The sequence below is a fragment of the Calidris pugnax genome, unplaced genomic scaffold (genome assembly GCF_001431845.1).
Source record: "Calidris pugnax isolate Ruff unplaced genomic scaffold, ASM143184v1 scaffold172, whole genome shotgun sequence".
NCBI classification, from domain to species: domain Eukaryota; kingdom Metazoa; phylum Chordata; class Aves; order Charadriiformes; family Scolopacidae; genus Calidris; species Calidris pugnax.
Genome location: NW_015090897.1, coordinates 95098 through 115389, shown reverse-complemented (window position 1 = coordinate 115389; position 20292 = coordinate 95098).

Genomic DNA, 20292 nt, shown 5'->3' with positions numbered 1-20292 from the left:
CGGAACCATTCAGAAGTATTTCCTTAGCAGCTTATGCTCAAGGCATAGTCACGAGGCTTGATGAGTACACTTACACCAAAACTATGGATGTTGTTAATTGCTGAATTGCCCCTGACATAATCCCCTGTTCTACGGGGCTGTCAGTGCTCCATCTCCCACCCTGACTACCAAACTCTCAGCGTTCTGTTTGGCTCGTACGCTGCCCTGCGCCTGGGAGCATTCGTCCGCTTCTTCCAGAAGCTAAGGAATACAGACTGAGGAAACAGATTAAACTCTCCTTTCACGCTAAATTTCCTCCCTACCGTTGAGTCAAAGGGCCCTTACAAGGCGCTTAGAAATTTTGGAACTGGATATTCTTGAAAGTCAACTGGATGCTTTGACTGCAATATTATTTGGGAAACAGTTTATTTCTCTGCAACATCAGGTTACAGATATAAGAAACAACCCAGCCTTCTAATGATTCTGATCAAAATAAAGCAACAGAGAAAGTTTGTGAGAGAAAAATTAAACTCACAGTTCAATATACTTTACTAGAAAAATCATATAATTACATAATAGTCTCTGAATGCTTATGAAGAGCACAAACACCCTGGGGTAGGACAAGCAAGGTAAAAGCTTAGTCTGGAATATACATTGCACCTTCTACACACAGCAAACTTACACAGGCTGCTATAACAGCTTCTGCAAATGCCATTAATTTTATATGCTTTCCATGGCTAAACAAAATAAAAGCACCAAATAATATATGCTCACAAGGTTCATGCAGGCTACAGATAAAACATGTAGCCTCAACTGTTGCAGTGCTCATGGTGGCTATAGGATCTCCCACAGGTGATCTATAGAAACAGCAACAAGAATTTTGTTAGAATAAGGCAACCTGATATGAACCTAGATTACTGAAACACCTAAATAATCCCCCCTTCCTTTTAAATGGGGAAGGGTCTTCTGAAAAGCCCTGCCACCCACGAGGATAACACTCATTTATGGAAACAATGGGCAAATGAAGGACACATTTAGTTTATCAGCGCCCAATGGAAGCAAATCTCTGTCATCTGGATTGTCCTCAATATTGGCCACTAGAAAGCTCAGGAATGCAGTAACAGAATCCAAGAGAAGTAGTTCTTTCACAGCAAACAGGGGAGAAGTCCACTGATGTTGAAGTTTGCATCTCCATTTTCAATATTTGAGTATTTTGTCATCAAAGGTCTTCTGTTTCCAACACTTCTGAAATGGCAAGTTTCACTTCCATTAAACTCTTTCCAAAAATGGAGTATTGATAGTTTCACTGTCACTGAAGAAAGACTTTTATTAATGATTTTCAACTTTGGAATGAAATGGCTGAAATTGCTTCCTTCAAACACATATTTTCCTTCAAACACATATTTTCATTACACAGAGTATATTACATATAATAGTAAACATCTATATACTGCCCTTAAGTTCCTTCCTTCTTTGCCAGTTCCATTAAACTGCTCAAGGTAAATATGCAACATAAGCCAGATATATTAAGTTTCACCCTGCCAGGCAAAGCATTCACAGGTATAGATGCGTAGGTAGAAAGGAAGAAACGGGATTTTCTCAGCACTATTCCTATCTCGTGCAGTCAGAGCTACAATTAAGATGATTTTGGAAGTATTTTTACTCAAAAAGATTAGAGTCTGAAATGGACCTCATGGATTACTGAAGGTTTGATTTTTATTCTCATTACTGAGCTGCTCTGCATAATGCAACACCACCACGTGCCTCACGTTTGCCTATCACGATGAGCTGCACAGGGGGTTCTTTAAAGAGTTCTCCCTCCAGGGGACAAAACTGAGGTTGGGTAACACCTGAGCACCTCCTGCTTCTGTCTCAGTAAATACCTGCAGGTGTCAGTGTGGCACCAGCAATGGCAACTGCTGGCTTCTCTAGAAGAAGCCACAGATGAAGCAAACCAGACTACATCAAAGCCAAAAGCTGATTAAAGCTTTGACTCAACTTTTTATGTGCCTCTAGTAATAGTCCAAGTTCTCAAAAAGACACCTAAGTTCTAGGAGCATGAGTAGTCTAAAGCAAGAGATGCTGCGAGTGTTGAGCTACCAGCAAGAGTGTAGCCCACCAGTCAAGGTACATGGTCCTTTCCCTCTGCTCAGCACTTGTGAGGATCCAGAGGAGAAGGAGCCAGATTCTTCATGAAGGCGCTTGGTGGTAGGACAAGGGGCAATGGTCCCAGGTTGAAACACATACTAGGTTTCCCAAAGAGGTTATGAAACCTCCATCTTTGTCAAAACTAGACAACAGCTCCCTGAGAAGTGTGATCTGATGAGATATGTGTTGGACTAGATGACCTTCAGAGGTTCCTTCCAACCTAAGTTAGGATTCTGTGCAATGTACTAGCAAAAAGCATGAAGACCCATCAACAGGAATGGTGCTGCAAATCATTGTCTAGTAGAGGGAAATCCAGGAGAAAGCAAAGATGTCCAACTAGGAACATGGAAAATACAAGCATATTATCAAAGATCACGTTGGACAGGACAACATAATGCGAAACTAAGAGAAAGAATGACAGTGACCATCAAAATAAGAATGGTGTTAACAAACTGTTCAAAGAGAGTAATTACGGAATAGAAGAGTAGTTAACACTGGTTTAGTGGCCAACATGGAGGAAAATAAAATAGCCAATGTCAGCAGAAAAGCAGAGTTCAAAACTGTCTTGTCTGAGCCTTCATAGAGTTTGTGTGTGCACTTTCTGCTCAGCATGCAGAAGTCCCTGCTATCACACCTCTGTAGCACCACTGAAATAAGAATTCCTAAATTGCTTCTAATTCAGCTTTATCCCAAGAGAACAGCCTTTACTGTCATGTGGAGAGTTTGTCTATTTATCCCTCCCGCACAGTATGTTTTAGATCGATCAGCAAATGTCAGCCATATTTGAAAAAAAAGCACTTTGGGGTAGGTTCCTACAAAGCTCTGCACAATACCTGGCTCTGTGGCCGCGAGAAGCCACAGCCCCTTGGCTGCTGTGTGTTCTGCTGGGTGGCCGTCACAGCCAGGTGGCCTGCCAGCTCGCTGCCATGTGGCAGGGATGGACACTCAGTTACTGCCGAAGGGCTGGGAACCGGATCCTGCACTGGCCCCGGCCCCGGGGGGACTTTTAGGGCCCCTGCTTTCCTCAACGTCACTTACGAACCCAAGCACTCAAACACCTGCAGGCTGAATGGCTGTGGGTTAGCTCTTCTGTATGACAAAAACCCATTATTAGGAGGCTGTCAGTCTCCTAAACTCCAGGAAGAAAAACTACCCAAAAGAAGTCTATTCCTAAGCAGACTGGCTGCTGCCTGCACGCAGCGTGTAGCCGGCAGTGGCACCATTCCTTACGTTACGCGCCCTGAATCCTCCCATCCCACAGCCATAGCAAGCCGTGCTCAGCAGCACTGCCAATACTCTTCCTTTACAGTCTACTGCAGGGCCCCAACAGTGTTATCAGAGAACTTCAGTCTGCCTGGATTCCAGTTAGACCATTATCTACTTCTGCAAATGCTATTACTAGGATGCGTAAGATTATGCAATCAAACCCGTTATAATTACATTGGAGAGTAATAGCACTCTGCAATTTCAATGCCAATAGCATTTCAAAAGCATCCATAATAAATTTCTAGATGTAATCCAACTGATTTCCTGTCTTTGAAATAGGATTTTCTTCTTTGCTGAAGGTGAAAAACCTATTTCTATTTCCAAGGTTCAAAACTGAGTTAGACTGCATTTTTAATGTAATTTGTTTTGTTAGTATAATTAAATCAATAACTATCTTTCTATAAATGCATTAACAATGCAAAATGAGAGATTCATTAACATTTTAATCCCCAATTATGTTCTCTCAGCCACCAATTTTTTTCCCCTTCTAAGGCATCTATGAGGAAAACATATTCAATTGCTTTTTAAAAAGCCTTGAGGGCAGGCATAAGTACTGAGGATCCTATTGACAAAAGCGGAACCTTTCTGTACAACCACTTATTTTGAGATCCCGTTTATTAAGTGACTCCAGTCCTACCACATTAATTACTTGTTAATCCTAGTCTTCTTTTGGCCCCCTCCCCACTCCCACCCTTCCGAATTCTGGTCACTGCAGGCCAGATGTTTGTCCATGCAAGAAGGCTGATCGATGGAAGATCAGGGAAAAAACCTTCAATCCCAACGGCTTCCAGAGCGTTTCAGAGATACATGTGTTGAGTCACCTGGGTGATGTGCGCTTTCAGTATTAGAGAGCTGAGAGTGAGCTGAGTATTTTAACATCTTTTTCTGTTTTGGGATTTGCAAGAAGCATTCCGGTGTTTGGAGCGGCAGGCTTGGTACAGCCCACTAAAATCCCTGAAGTAAAAATACATATAATTTTTCCACAGAAAAAAGTCTGAAAGAATCAACTAGACCTAGCCAAAAACTTCAAAAACCAAAAGGCAAGTATGAAGACCTTCGATTTTCTGAAGGCTCATGTTGACCAAGCCTGATATATAAGCCGGAAATTGACAGCATAAACAATATTGTCTATTGTCTACGTGGAGAAGTCATCCTTTTACAGAGAATGCACATTTCTAACAGCTACTAGAACAGATTATGTGTTATATTTTCAGCTGTAGAGTTGGGCATTGTCATCAATATTTTACTTTTTAATTCAACTGCATGATTTGAGCAAGTTTCTCAGTTTGTACTCTTCATTTTACCCCTGAAAGCAAAGGTATAAAAGGGATTTCAGGAAGCGATTAAAGTATTTAGTCTTCCAGGCAGCACTAAAGTTTATTTATCATCTTAACTCACATGAAACTCAAACATCTATATTATGTCTTGCCATGTCCCAAAGCACTAATAGTGGCAAAATTAAAAACCACCCAAACTACCACAGAACATTTTATATCAAACTATACGTGACATAATGTCAAATACCTCATCTAGTATGTTTTCCACGTTGGCAACTGACTGAAGTGGCTCCAAAATCACAAGAAATTTCAACATGGCACCTAAAACACCAGCCAGTGCTAGGACTGCAAAACCCATCTTGTTAAAAATCTTATATACAACACATTATTATTATCATGTATCTTTTTCTTTTTTTTGACCAAGTATGAAATTTTTACTATCTAGAGAGAAGAACTGGTAGGAAACATTCTCGTTGTGGTTTACTGGTTTGGCAGTGCTTGTCCTGCGTGCCAGTTATCTTCTCCAAGTCTTCTATTTTATTCCAAATTCATTCTTAGGAGTTATAGTGCACTTGTTCTCACAGGAAATACACTTCTTCACCATTCTTGTGAATATCAAGAACTACAAACTGAAATTAATTTTGTCCATTCAATGGTGGCTTTCAGCACGAGTCTTGGCTTAACAACATTATTTCCTCTCCTGTGAGGAATTTGTTCTCTTTGTGCCTATTCAACACTAGCTCCTGGAAGTAGAACTGGTGGAGAAATTCTGAAAAATAGGCTGCTTAGCTGACATGAGAGCATTTAATAAAACTGGATTATGCTGTAGCTGAATTTCAGAAGAAAACTAGAAAATTAAGCTCTGACAAGATGCAAGCGGAAAAAAAATGTTCCACCTTTTAAGTCTCAGCCCACCCTGAAAGTCGCCAACATCCCCTGAGAAGAATTGTGGCCACAATGGAAAGTTGATTGACCAAAATCCATCATCTCGTGACCCTATTGATATCAACCCTAACTTGGGGCTCTTGAGAGCTCTCTGGGATCGCAGCAAGCAGCTACCCCGTGTTTCAGGGCATGACTCAGACCGTCCTCTGACAGACCCCGACCAAGGGATAAGAGTTTGGAGTTTCAGACCAAAAGCAGAAGCTGACAGAAGCCGATGATGGGAACAAAGCGAGTACAGTCATTTTGGTGTTAGGTGTTATTTAGAATCATAGAATCATAGAATCATAGAATGGTTTGGGTTGGAAGGGACCTCAAAGATCATCGAGTTCCAACCCCCTGCCCTGGGCAGGGACAACTCCCACTAGAGGAGGTTGCTCAAGACCCCATCCAGCCTGGCCTTGAACACTTCCAGGGATGGGGCATCCACAACTTCCCTGGGCAACCTGTTCCAGTGTCTCACCACCCTCACTGTAAAGAATTTCTTCCTGATCTCTAATCTGAATCTTTTGTCTTCCAATTTAAAACCGTTTCCCCTTGTCCTATCATTACACTTCCTGTCAAAGAGTCCTTCTCCAGCTCTTCTATAGGCACCCTTCAGGTATTGAAAGGCCACTATAAGGTCTCCCCGGAGCCTTCTCTTCTTCTCCAGGCTGAAACAGCCTGTGTGCAGACAGGTACTAATCTTGGCATCCCACATCCCTTCTCCTAGAGAAACAGAATAATAGAAAGTAGAGATGAAAGAAATCCTGAGAGATTGCCCAGTCCACTTCTGCATTCCAAGATGGAATCAGAGACAACCAAACCATCTTAGACATGTAATTTCTTTCCACAGTGTTTTGAGCTTTGTCCTCTTTCTCATCAATTATAAACTCATCTCCATAATCAACGCTTCTAGGTGGAAAACCTCCTACATCATGGCACATAGCACATCTAAGCTTTGCAGGCCAGGGTCATTAATCACATACCTCTTCATATGTCAGGAGAGAAGACAGGGATATTATCTGTCCATATGGTCCCACTCTGCTCTCGGGTGCTGCACCATACAGAGATCGATTGCAACCTGTACTCAAGAGTATAAAGAAAGCAGAAAGTCCAAAGGCCGATGTGAAACTTTATAAGCTCTCAAGAACAAAAAGAAAAATTTTTGCTGAGCTTCTTCTGACTGACTAAAAACAAATAAAGTCCAATCTTAAACCTGGTGTCTGTATTTTTGTAAATCTGAGACAACCAACCTGTAACATACATTGTGTAAGTGTTTATTGTTGTGGGTGAGGTGCTCCAGAGAGCAGAAGAAATTCCACCAGCTGTCTCTGGTACTTTAACATGTGAAGCACAAAAATGCTGACACAACCACCAAGGAGCTTTCCAGAGGAATTCTGAGACACCTGAATAGCAACCTTCTCAGGGGGATTTTCCTTTCTTCTAAAGTTTCGGTCTTAAAGAGAAAGCGCACATTAGGATTCAGACAAGCCACCTTGGAAGACCATTTCAAAATTCTCCTGAAGACCCCACAGTGATAGGTTTAGAGCCTGCCAGAGAACAGCATATTTCAGAGTGGAAAGCTGCCAAGGTGTTTGTGACTCACATCATCTCAGGTGAGAACTGCTCACAGGAGCCAAGGTACACACCTGCCTAAATGCCTGCAGAATCACAGCTTTAAATTACAAAAATGCAACTAAATATCAGCAAAACTGAATTTTATTTTGATGACAATGAACTTGACATTTCTTCGAGCACAGAAAGAAGAATGCCAGTCTTGCATTAAGGCAGCAGTCTCGAGCACTTGGGTTTCATCATTAAACAGAATACAGACTTCCCATGGGATCTCTGCTTAAGATTCATAAATTTTATAAAAAGGACAGCTGCAAGACTCCCTCATTAAATTCATATATATTCCTTCTTTAGAACCCTTGTTATTTAAGCAAAAGCCAGACTGAAGCTAGGCAGTCCATGTAACAGGACACTACCTAGACTATAGCCTAATCCTAAAGTTTTGTTGCCTATCATCCCTCATTTTATGCTTACATTGTAAATCTGTTGATGGGAGATCTATTTGGGTTTGCTTGTATAGTGTGTAAAAGGGCAGAATTCTAGTCCGTGATAGGATCTTCTATATGCCAGGAAATGGCAAATAATGAAAGTAATAGTATCTGATTTACTGTGAAGATGTCTCTCAAGTCATTTTCTCCATACAATGCTTACTCAGTAGTGCAATGCTCTTTGGCTTCTAGAATGTGTTCTTGAACACTAGAGTATATTTTATATTTTATTTTAAATATCCGTTATTTAGTGATTAGCTATTTAATGTTTGTACACATCCTTGAACAGCGAAACACAACAGAAATCCTATGTATTATTCATAATCTTTTATCATTACTTTAGTTGTTGTTGTTCTAAATTCTCTAAAGACTTGCATGCTGCCAAGGCACTAAATTTGGTCTTGGCCCTTTCCATGTACTATCTGAGCTTGGTGCGATGTAGCTGAATCCATGAGTGCAAATATTAAGTTTTTCTCAAAAACTTCAGATAAAAAAAGAAGTCAGAAAATTATCTAGGGATGCCATTCACACGCAATGCTCAAACGAGGGCTACCGCTGCCTACAAACTAAAGCCCAGTTTGGGCCAGTTCAGCTGGGTGACCTTTGGTCAGGCTGCTAAGGAAACGGCTGAGGTGACCAAAAGAAAGTGAACCAAGAGCCCTGTGAGGTAAGAAGCATAAAAACATAGAAAAAAGTGTAAGCATGGATAGACAGGGGGATAGTTAGCAGCATGAGGACTCAAGAGGGGAAATATTGAGGTTAAAAGGTTTAAAATGCTAAAAAAACCCGGGGAACTAGAAGATGGCAACTCAGCAACATCACGGATCAGCTCAGTCTAAGGAGAAAGGATGGCTGGCCCCTCCTCACCGGACTCAGAAGTGCCTGAGCAGCAAGCTCTTGTCAGTGTCCTGGTGTCCCACCAGACTGGGGAGCACAGAATGCTGATAGAACCGTAATCCTTGCTGCTAGCTCACTGCTCCTGGCTATCCACAGTGCGCTGGCACAGAAACAATTCTCCGCACTCTTCAGCTGTGCAAATCCCAGGCTTCATGCTCCCAATGAAAACAGCAAAAGGAGTGTAAAAGTTCCCAAAGTGAATCAGAGAAAAGGGGTTACATATGTACAAATGTAATTCTCTCTCTGCAAAAAAAAACCACCATAAAAAACCCCAAACCAAAACAAAAAAAGCAGCTCCTTAGAATTAGGGGGGAAAAAGTGAATTGTGGTTGCGACACCATAAGCCTGTTATGCCCTGAAGACATTTCCATACACAACATACTGCCAGAAGTCCTTATATCCACAATGGAGTCATCTTTATGAAATATGGAGTTCCCTGGAGTCATTGTGCTAATATACATTCCATATAGAATCCATGCATACAAGCTTCTGCCTGCAAAAATTATGTGAACATAAACTTGAAATATGAATAGGTAAGAACAAATGGGTTTTTCATATTAGAGGAAAGTAACACCATTGCAATCAAACTCAAAGGGTGGCTTCCACAGTACTGAGTGGAAGTTTTTCAGTTAGCTTCAACCGTAACGTCTGAATTGCCCGACACGCCTAAATTCAGGCTTAAATTTACCAAGACAAGGGATGTGGATCAGCACTTTCCATCCCGCAAGCTGCCTTTGCCCTGGGCTCACAAGAGTCGGCCATGTCATAAGACAAACCCTGCAACACACCGCCCTCAGCAGCGCAGAACGAGGTTTGCTCCTTCTTCTCTACAGGAGAAAAGTGAGAACCACTTTCCTGCCTTCCGTGCCGTGTCACCTGTGAAATCTACAGCACTGGCACATAGCATTTAAAATCCTGCTCTAGCTCCCAAGAGGGCAGCCCCCACCCCCTGAATTCTGGCTGTTTCACTCCAACTAGCGTGGAAGAATGCATCACTGTGTCACAGAAATAAGCATAATCACCCAGCCCATCTTCCACCCCTGTACGTTTATCTCGAAGATGAGATAATCACTCTCCAGCTGGCTGCCAGAAGTTGGTGTTCACCTTCTAATCCACTGCCTGCTGAAGGCATCTATTCAGGCTTTCAGTACCACTGCACTCATGCTGACAGCCTCCAGTTTACTGGCTTGCGGCCTCACCAGCTGAGAGTTTCCACCACAGGTAACGCGTCTGCTCCAGCCATTGCTGGCCTCCAAGCCTCACTGCCTTTTCAGGCAGGTCCCAAGATCCCGCACAGGGGCAGTGATGTGCAGGCTTAGCTGGCTAATTACACAGGAGTGAACTTCACGTTGTCACCAGCAACTCCAAACAGCTCGTCCATCACAGCTGAGGTGTCTAGTCTTGCACCGTTTTTCAGCTGATGGATGAGAAAGCACAACTGGAGGTGCCTGGGTGGTCCAGGTTCGGCATCATTAATGGTCTGTAGGCGTAGAGTGGAAGTTTGAGATGGTCTTCTCCCATCCACACCAGTCTGAAGCTCTTTCCGTCATCCAATTTATTCAACTTAAAGGAAGTACTAAAACATTTGCCTGCCTTTTTGGTGCTTAGACTTTATCTAAACTATGTCACTTGAATAGGCCCACACTGAGCACACAACGTTTCCAACAGATCATCTGAAACGAATTTGCAGAGTACAAAGGGGAATAAGACAGGCTCATACAAACTTCTGCACAATCTCTCTAAATGACACATAATCCATGGATTCAGAAACCACACATTTTTTCTCTCCTGGTAGGACAGCACAAGTGTGTACACCCCTTTACTCAGAGAGCTAAAAGCTCATGTTCCATCTGACCAACAGACCTGTTTGCACACCTCAGCGATACATACACTCTGAGCAATGGATGGAACACTGGCCACATACAAATATCTCCTGTGTACAGACCACCCACATTCCAACACTGCCTCTGGCAGAGCTGGCATGGCCAAGCACTTCTCGTGTGCTAAAATATCTGGGTTAGTACAGCAAGAGAAAAGAACATCTGGGCTTAAAAGGCACATTGGCCCATTCTCAGCACCACACACGTACGCAAACAAATCCAGAATTAAAGCACTGCAAAACGCTTTCTGTGCAGTTGTTTAAACTGCTGCAGATTTTCTGAAAAGAACCAAATATACAGAAAAAGTGCTGGGGAAATGTGGACTGGACTTACTTATAGGTAAAACCTATCTCAATACACATAGGGGAAAAATAAGTTCTTTAAAGAACAGAAACCATTCATGATTAATGTACTTGAAATTATATCATCATCTTTGGCAGCATTAGTTATGAACCATAATAGATAATTCTAGAAATCAGTTGGCACTAATGTATCTATAAGAGGAAGCAGATGTTTTAGAAGTAATATCTTCTACAAACTTTTACTTTTTATTAAAAATAAAACTGTTTCCAACTCAAAAACATTTTGATATATTGTGCAGGCCTTGGTTCGCAAAGATGTGAAAAACACTATATATCTACATGCATATCTAATCTATGTTAATTACTGAAATACAATCAGAAATCGGGCCAAACACAGGAATGGATAAAACAAAGAGCAATTACTTCTCACCTTTAAAAAAGAAAAAAGAATTTGTTGTCATTTTACGTCTAAAGATGGAGTTGGTAGCATCATTGACTCCTGCTTTATATAAACTAGCAGACCGTTACAGAACGATCAAACCAGTGCTGGTAGTTTTCCAAGGATACCCTAATCATCAGAGTATTCTCTGTCATTAGAAATTTCAAAAAGATTAAAGTAAAAATATTAACCATTTGGGGGAGTTTGACATGATCTCAGTGATAAGATTCCGACTTTTTTGAAAAGCTTATCTCCCCCGGTTATGTCCACGTGGATACCTACTGCTGTACTGTCACAAAGGTGTTTTCAAACCCTTTGCATTATGAATTCTTTTTTTCTGTAGATGACAGTGCTGTTCTGGCAACCAATTTCTAGCATGTATCTAAGTGTTTTCCTGAGTAGACGTGGACTGATACAGATGTTCAGGTTATATAAATAAAAGAAAGGAAGAGAGAAAACCTTTACGTTCCTTTGGGGGGACAGAATGCTAACTACCAGTAACCTCCACACTCAAAAAGGTGGGAAAACTCACAGTTTGTCCCTAAAGTTTCAAATCGGTAAAACAGAAGTTGCTCTTTAGCACAGCTAGAACTGGGAAACATTTTTCTCCCTGAATACATATTAAGGTTCTAGAAATTCCAGAGTCCAGAGGAGGCCATACAGATGCTCCCAGAGGGGCATGGAGCCCCTCTGCTATGAGGACATGCTGAGAGAGTTGGGGGTTTCAGCCCTCTCTCATCGCATGGAAGAGAAACACACAAACACTAACAATGTGACAGATTTTTTAATACATAATTTGCTTCCAGTTATCAATACGTTTTCCTAACTTTTAAAATAATTTCAGACCTGTATCAGTTATTAAAAGATCTGTTTCTTCCTATAAATAGTGTTAAACAGCTGAATTCCATTTAAACCTTTGAAAAAAAATTGCTGGTGTCTTAAAAATAGTATAGCAAGGAGAAAATGATATCGCAGTGGCAAAGAAATCAGCACTAGTTACTGCCTAGTGTTCCCCAGGCCACAGCTTCATTAAATAATGTAGCAAATAAGAATCTCCCTGTTTATAGGAAATTACTTGTCCTCTTACTAGGATTTTTTTTAAATTAGAAGTGAAATTGGCATAGGCAATTCACATGTATCCATATATTTGTACCAATCATTTTCTATTGAGCAAATGGATCAATACAAACTATTTAAGCCCGTGATTTATTTTGTGTGTGGTTCACTACCTAGCCATCATTCACAGCATAACTATCTACCATGATCTAGAATCTCACTGATATTTGTTAAATATAATGTTCGTGTAACGGTAAATGTGCTTAAATTTTATTTCAATTTGCTGCAAATTTTCAAGTGGAAGATTTGTAGTAACTTTATATTCTTGCTTTGCCCCAAGCTTTTCCTTTCCTCTTTTCAAATAAGCAAAATTTCTGCCCAAAAGCTACTGCTTTTGTGAATTCCCCAACTATGAGCTGTAAGAATTTTCCAGACTATGGACTGTAAAATGAGATAAAGATTACAGTGCAACAATAACTCTTGACTTAAGGACAATATAATATCGATGAACAGGAATAACAGTTAATAGCATTAAACAGTAAAGAAAATAGTTACCGTAACTTTCCAAAAGTAGGAATCCCTGCATGTGAGTACACAGACATTTGACCAAAAAAAAGCGCTTCACAAAATTCAGCTTTTGTCCATATACATAATCCAGTATAACATAGTGGGCATTTTGTTTCTTTGTACATTCATTCCTCCTACTGTAAATTTAAACTTTTAAAAATAAATTCAGTTGAGATATCATCTGGTTTTGTCTCATATTAGTGAAATACTGGTAGAGTTCATATATGCTAAATAATCGGGCTTTTCATTCTTCAGTCTCCCCTACAGATTTTCAAATCTTTATTCACATCCCGTACATCCCCAAAGTGCTTTGCTTTACTGCTTCAGCAACTTCACTGACACAACTGACAGAGCAGGCACTAGCGATTTATTTGACAACAAATTCTTATCTATGCAGAGACCATGAGAAACCAAATCCTAGTCCTGAGCATCCTTGAACTGAGAGGAAGTTTGGCTGCTACATTTGCCCAGCATGACTTTGGAGAATATTATGGGGGAAAAATATATGTTTTCTTTATTCAACTGAATTATTTATTGGCTTTACAAGTCTATTTTTAATTTTTAATCATAGAATCACAGAACGGTGATTGGGTGGGAAGGACTTTAAAGCTCCCCCAGTGCCACCCCCTGCCCTGGGCAGGGACACCTCCCACCAGACCAGGTGGCTCCAAGCCCCCTCCAGCCTGGCCTTGAACCCCTCCAGGGATGGGGCAGCCACAGCTTCTCTGGCCAACCTGGGCCAGGCTCTCACCACCCTCACACCAAACAAGTTCTTCCCCACATCTCAGCTCCATCTCCCCTCTTTCCGTGTCAAACCCTTCCCCCTCCTCCTATGGCTCCCCTCCCTGACCAAGTGTCCCTCCCCATCATGCTGTATCTTGATCAAAAACTCTCCTTCAATGCCTAGCAAAAGAGTCCACTTTCCAGAAAACGCTGCAGTAACAGGGTGGGAAATCTAAGCTCAAGCACCTGATCTGCTTCTGCCAGTTGAAGGCCAGAACCCCAGTATGCCCACACTGCCCAGGGAACTGGGGTGCAGAGGTGCCCCTGCAGAATAAACCACAATGACTGGGTAAGCAAATGGTTCCTATGTCAAATGTCTTTTAGTAGAGTAATGATATTGGTCTTATAACAATTTAAATGAATTTTCAATAAATATAAAATTGTCTCATATTTTACTAGTTTTAGACATGTACAGTTTTACATCTAGTGTACACGCTCATTGATATGTCTATATTGAGCATATATGGACTATACTTGAATGTATTTCAATACTTAAGCCATCAAACCATTTACCTGATAAAAATATTAAACAAGCAAAATCATTATTTGATAATAAGAGAGTGAACAAACAACAAATAACTTATTTCAGTCTTTCATGTTTTTATCACATTTGCTTCAAGTAACACTTTTGGTCAGTGAGCTGTCATAAACAGCCGTTAGACTCCTAACTCTGTGCTGACGCAACAAACAGGTAATTAGGAGGTTTCAATTAGCAGTAGGTTTGCCATCACACCCACAGTGAGCCCACCCAGAAACAGACCAAGCCAGAGAAAGAGATCTAACCCCCTGCCCTGGGCAGGGACACCTCCCACCAGACCAGGTGGCTCCAAGCCCCCTCCAGCCTGGCCTTGAACCCCTCCAGGGATGGGGCAGCCACAGCTTCTCTGGGCAACCTGGGCCAGGCTCTCACCACCCTCACACCAAACAAGTTCTTCCCCACATCTCAGCTCCATCTCCCCTCTTTCCGTGTCAAACCCTTCCCCCTCCTCCTATGGCTCCCCTCCCTGACCAAGTGTCCCTCCCCATCATGCTGTATCTTGATCAAAAACTCTCCTTCAATGCCTAGCAAAAGAGTCCACTTTCCAGAAAACGCTGCAGTAACAGGGTGGGAAATCTAAGCTCAAGCACCTGATCTGCTTCTGCCAGTTGAAGGCCAGAACCCCAGTATGCCCACACTGCCCAGGGAACTGGGGTGCAGAGGTGCCCCTGCAGAATAAACCACAATGACTGGGTAAGCAAATGGTTCCTATGTCAAATGTCTTTTAGTAGAGTAATGATATTGGTCTTATAACAATTTAAATGAATTTTCAATAAATATAAAATTGTCTCATATTTTACTAGTTTTAGACATGTACAGTTTTACATCTAGTGTACACGCTCATTGATATGTCTATATTGAGCATATATGGACTATACTTGAATGTATTTCAATACTTAAGCCATCAAACCATTTACCTGATAAAAATATTAAACAAGCAAAATCATTATTTGATAATAAGAGAGTGAACAAACAACAAATAACTTATTTCAGTCTTTCATGTTTTTATCACATTTGCTTCAAGTAACACTTTTGGTCAGTGAGCTGTCATAAACAGCCGTTAGACTCCTAACTCTGTGCTGACGCAACAAACAGGTAATTAGGAGGTTTCAATTAGCAGTAGGTTTGCCATCACACCCACAGTGAGCCCACCCAGAAACAGACCAAGCCAGAGAAAGAGATCTACGACAGGCAGAGGCAGCAGCAGGCGGCTGAAGGCGCTGTCGGGAGCAGGGATATCAATAAACCTGCTCTAGAAGCAGGGAAAGCAAAGCCTAACAAAACCAAGGAAAATCTCCATCCGGCCAAACCTCCTCCTTTCCCTCCACCGACCTACAGACACACACGCAGCAGGTGACAGACAACAGTGTCTCACTGTCAGCATCTAAACACACACTACAATGAATTTTTTCTTTCTGGCATCTGGAACCTATTTCAGAGAGCTCACTGACAACCACAGTTCATTAACATGTCTAATGAAGTGCAAAACTAGTATCAGAACCCAGGAGAGCAATTTCTTTTTCCCTTGGACAGAATTTTCCCAGTTTAAAATTTCCAAACTGAATCTCAGTACTTAAAAAACGATGCAAGTTTGTTATCCAGTTTGTTGGAACTATAACTGTGATACAGATTACATTTCCTCCTCAAATACATTCATTGGGTTTGCATTTTGTCCCAGATATTTCAGAAAAACTAGCAGTTGTAGCGGAGAGATCAGAATGCAGGGAAGGGAAAAGGACAGGGGTGGGAGTTAGGACTTGATTCGGTTACATTATTTTCAATTTTTCTTATCCCGTTAGATGACAGTGTGAGAACATATCACAGTGCCCCTAAGGTAAAATATGTTGCAGAAATGAGAATTCAGCATCTTTCAGTTTCAGGGTTTGCTGAACACTGGCCACTCTGCATTATTTACAAGAAATCCAGGCTCAACTCTTAAGCATTTGTAATAAAACAAGCTCTTGTTAATTGAAGAGGTTAAATACCTTAACTCTGATTAGTAAAAATTAATCTTTTTACATCATCAGCCAGCTCAGAGGATAATCAGATTCTGATGATGTGATTCTGTAAGTAAAGAACTACATAGGCATCCTTATTTTTTGCTATGTTATTTTTAAATCCAAGGTAATTCAGTAATAGATATTTATTTATTCAGAAGGGGCTGGAGAAATCAGTATGAAAAGTTTCAACAACAAAAAGAGCATTTTGTGAAGTGCCCAGGCAGAGGGAGAGCATAATCCAAACAGCAGATCCATAGGAGGACCCATAAGCCCTGCAAATCGCTTGAGGAAGATATCAATAGTGTATCTACTGCACTTTCTGCTTTCTTAATGGAAAAATGTGAACTGCGAAAGTTCTGGCAAAGTTAAAGGAGTACACAGAATCATGGAATCATTTCGACTGGAAACACAAAAGTCTCTTAATCCCTTCTTCTTTACCAAAATGTAACATAAAAAATTAGCATGGAGATAACCATGTCGGGTATCAGATTTCCATCCTTGCAATTAAGTTGTATTTTCACCTGAAAAGCTAGAAATTGACATTATTTAACGAAAGTGGAGATTCCAATGGACACTAACTGTTGCTGCAGCTGGAGCTCCAAGAGGAAGGCAAGACTGGCAACTAGAAGCTGAGATTTCTTTTATTGTTGTTTGTTACCGTCTCAGTCAACCAGCAAAATGCCCTCTAAGCGCACAGTCATTCTGGTAACATAAGAAACCCAACAGGAAATAGTCAAACACAGTAATGGCACACATTTTTGTTTGCACTCATTTTTAAAGAATATTTTGATCAATAAATAACACCACAAGCATCAAAAGTTGGAAGACAACTGCCTACCAAACTTTAAAAAAGATTGTTCGCACTGAATTGTTCATTTACAAAGAACAAACTTCAACAATTCATAAATACTGTGGGATGGGATTGGTTTTGGGGGTTGTTTTGGGCTGTTTGTGTGTCAGCACAGGCCTGGTGGACCCTGAAACTGACATGCCAAAGAACTCATACAGCAAATTTGCTCCCGAACTTCCTTCCCTTTGAGTTAGAAACTATTTCTATAAGTATAGCACAGTATTTTACACAGTTCCCAGGGTACAATAATCTTCTGACAGGGACTGATGAGGAATGCTGCGGTGTTCACCTTACATTTTTGTTCTCATAACTCTGCAAGATTTCAGATAGGGTGCAGATGGACTCTACATCTGCAACTGCTACTTCAGCAAACTGTAATGTTCTGTCCAGACAGACCCAGATATAATCGTAATTACTAAAATGGAACAGAGCGAACAACGTTAGAAAAGAACATCCAGACAAGGGAGCAATAAGAAGATATTTGGTCCAGTTCCTTCTCATCAGAGCAAGTATTGAGCCCTTTTGGCACCAAAAATCTAATCTAAGGTGCTTTGTTCCACCCCTGAGGAGTACTAAAAAATAAACCTGTGTTATTCTGATGAAAATCTTATTATAAGAAGCTGACTACTAATGATACAGGACAAAAAAAAACCACAACACCAACAACAGAATAGGCTAAAAGAAAGCCTTGAAAATAACGGTTTCACTGGAAATTAGTTTCAAAGTCTCACATTATATATGGAGTTAAGAAGGCCACACTACTCATGAAGAATATAAAAGAGTACAAGATTTACTATACTATTACTACTATCTCATCTGTATTATAAGAATTATCCAAACTGATGAATTGCCTTTATTCTGCTGGGGAAGGACAGCTTCTGATAACAAAGTAGATTTTTCACAGACTAAAAAACCAAAATAAAATCAGCTCCCTTTTCTCTAAATTATCTCACCATCACTGCTACTTCCAGTTTTCCTCCCCAAAGATATTCTAGGGAAAATATCTGGCCCAGCATCAACTCAGCACCAGATGAGTGTGACAGAAAAGGGCTGCAGACAACTTAGTTTTTATTTCTGATTCCAAAATAAATCCAGGAACGTGTCCTTCCCAACACATAACTGACAGTTCTGCTAAATTGCATTTGCTGCAGCAATCCCTGGAGGCGATTTTGGCCCTTCCCGGAGCGTTCATACTCCAGAGGTATTCCTGATTATTTCATCATCCCCTTTCAGTGATACACAAGAGTTACGCAAGTATTTTCTCATTTGGAAACTGAGTGGTTTTTTACAGCATTTTGATTAAAAAAAGTCTTACTTTATCACAAAGAAAGTGCCTTTACAATTCCCCAATTTTTGAAAAGTATTAATTTACAGAAAATTATTTTCATTTATTAACACCATTGACACAATGATTAACCACTATTTTCTTTGAATCATCACATTTCTAATATATTCTGCATGTTCTTTGATATACCATTTTACATCATTGATTCAACCTACAGACAGGTTTTACATTCGACTTATTTTAACCTTCTCATGGCTCCATGATTATAATTCTCAGGCAGTCTTTTTTGGATTAACAGTGTTGTTTCTTACTCAGAATTGGCAGGAAACTTAATGCAGGTAATGACACTAGGAAAATATTAGTTATCATCAAGCCAGAATTCTGCAGGAAACTGTGAATTCAGATTTTGGAAGGATGCTGAAGTATGCTGTTCTGTCTATTCAAACTACAGAGCTAGTAAAACCCTGATATAAAAACAGTCAAAAGGGAATGTGTTACAGGCTATCTCCGGGGCAACTTGAATTTTACCATATTTTAGTGATTTTTTCTGTCTAGTAATGCCAAAGTCTAAAAGCTACGACGCCTATACTGCCTAAGTGTTAAATCCATGCCACAGACTCTGTAAGTGATTTGCTAATTCTGGAAGTTTGCTTCAGCATCCTTGTGAATCAGTGATACGCCAGTACAGATCTAGATACATTCTTTAAATGATTTTATGACATCTGCAGAATATAAGAAACCTATTGAAACTCCTATTGAAAATCATTGGAAATTATGTATATAGCATAGATTTTTCAAAAGTACTCATTGCCAAAATCTGCTCACACTCATAGCCACAGAAATTTAACCTTTGGCTACAATAAAACCAATGTTTAATGCTCTTTAACATTCATAGTCCTGTCTTAAAATTAAATTTATTTTTTTTGTTGGGATAAATGGTGCCCAAGAGTTGAATTCCATGTATATACAGCAATGTAAGAAATATAGGATTTACAATTTAATTAGAAATACTCTAGACTTTTAGAGTAAGCAAGTTCAAATCAGTTTTATTTCTATCTAGAAGGAAAATACAAGGACGTATTAATACATGTTTTTACAGATTATTTACAAGCCAGCGGGCGGGGGAAAAAAATTAAAATTCAGAAATATACAAACAAGCCTAAAACTACAAAAAAACATTACGGCAATTTCCAAAACGCCCTGCAGATAAGCACGTATTTTCAGTAGACAGATTCTGGCAGTATCTACTGAAATTTACTAAGGGCAGAGTTAACAAAGAACTTCTCTGTAGTTGCCAGCACAGAGCCGCTCTGATTAAAGGCATATAAATTTGGGGCAGATGACCAGTTGCCACTAATATTTACCTAAGCCTGTGGAAAACTGTGATAACATTAAAGTTTATGTATTTTTCTGGACAGAACTAGCTTCAGTGATTTAAATCTGCATAAGAAGCAAGCTTTCTGCTTGTGTAATTCACCAATTCAGACACACATTAATACACACAAGCGGCTCCAGTCTATGTGCACTGAAACACTGTGTGACGTCCATTTTCAGGCTCTTTTGACTTGTGTGTCAAATCTTGGACTGTGAAGGAATAAGGACAGAGGTGTAACGTACCAGTACTGGATCGCCAGCGCAGGCAGGTCTTGCCATTACTATTTCCTGGTTATGTGTCTCAAACTGTGCCTTCCCTTTCCAGCTCAGCTGTGACAGGGTGAACCTCAGCACTTTAAAGTTGCAGCTGAAGGACTTTAATGTTTATCAAAATGATGTCTAATCCTTAGTTTAATTAATACAGACATTACAATCAGAACAAAATAGTCTGCAATCTAAATGTTCAACAGTTTTCACAGATGACTGTATTTGATTCCTTCCCCCTCTCTGCAAGAATACTATGCCATAGAAATCACTAGACATCATATATCTCCTACAGTATATTCCATATATTTCTTAAACTTGAATATAGAAACTATACCATTCTTTATGAGCAACGGGACTTTTTCCTTCTTGATTCAAAACCAAACAACACAGTTCAATAAAT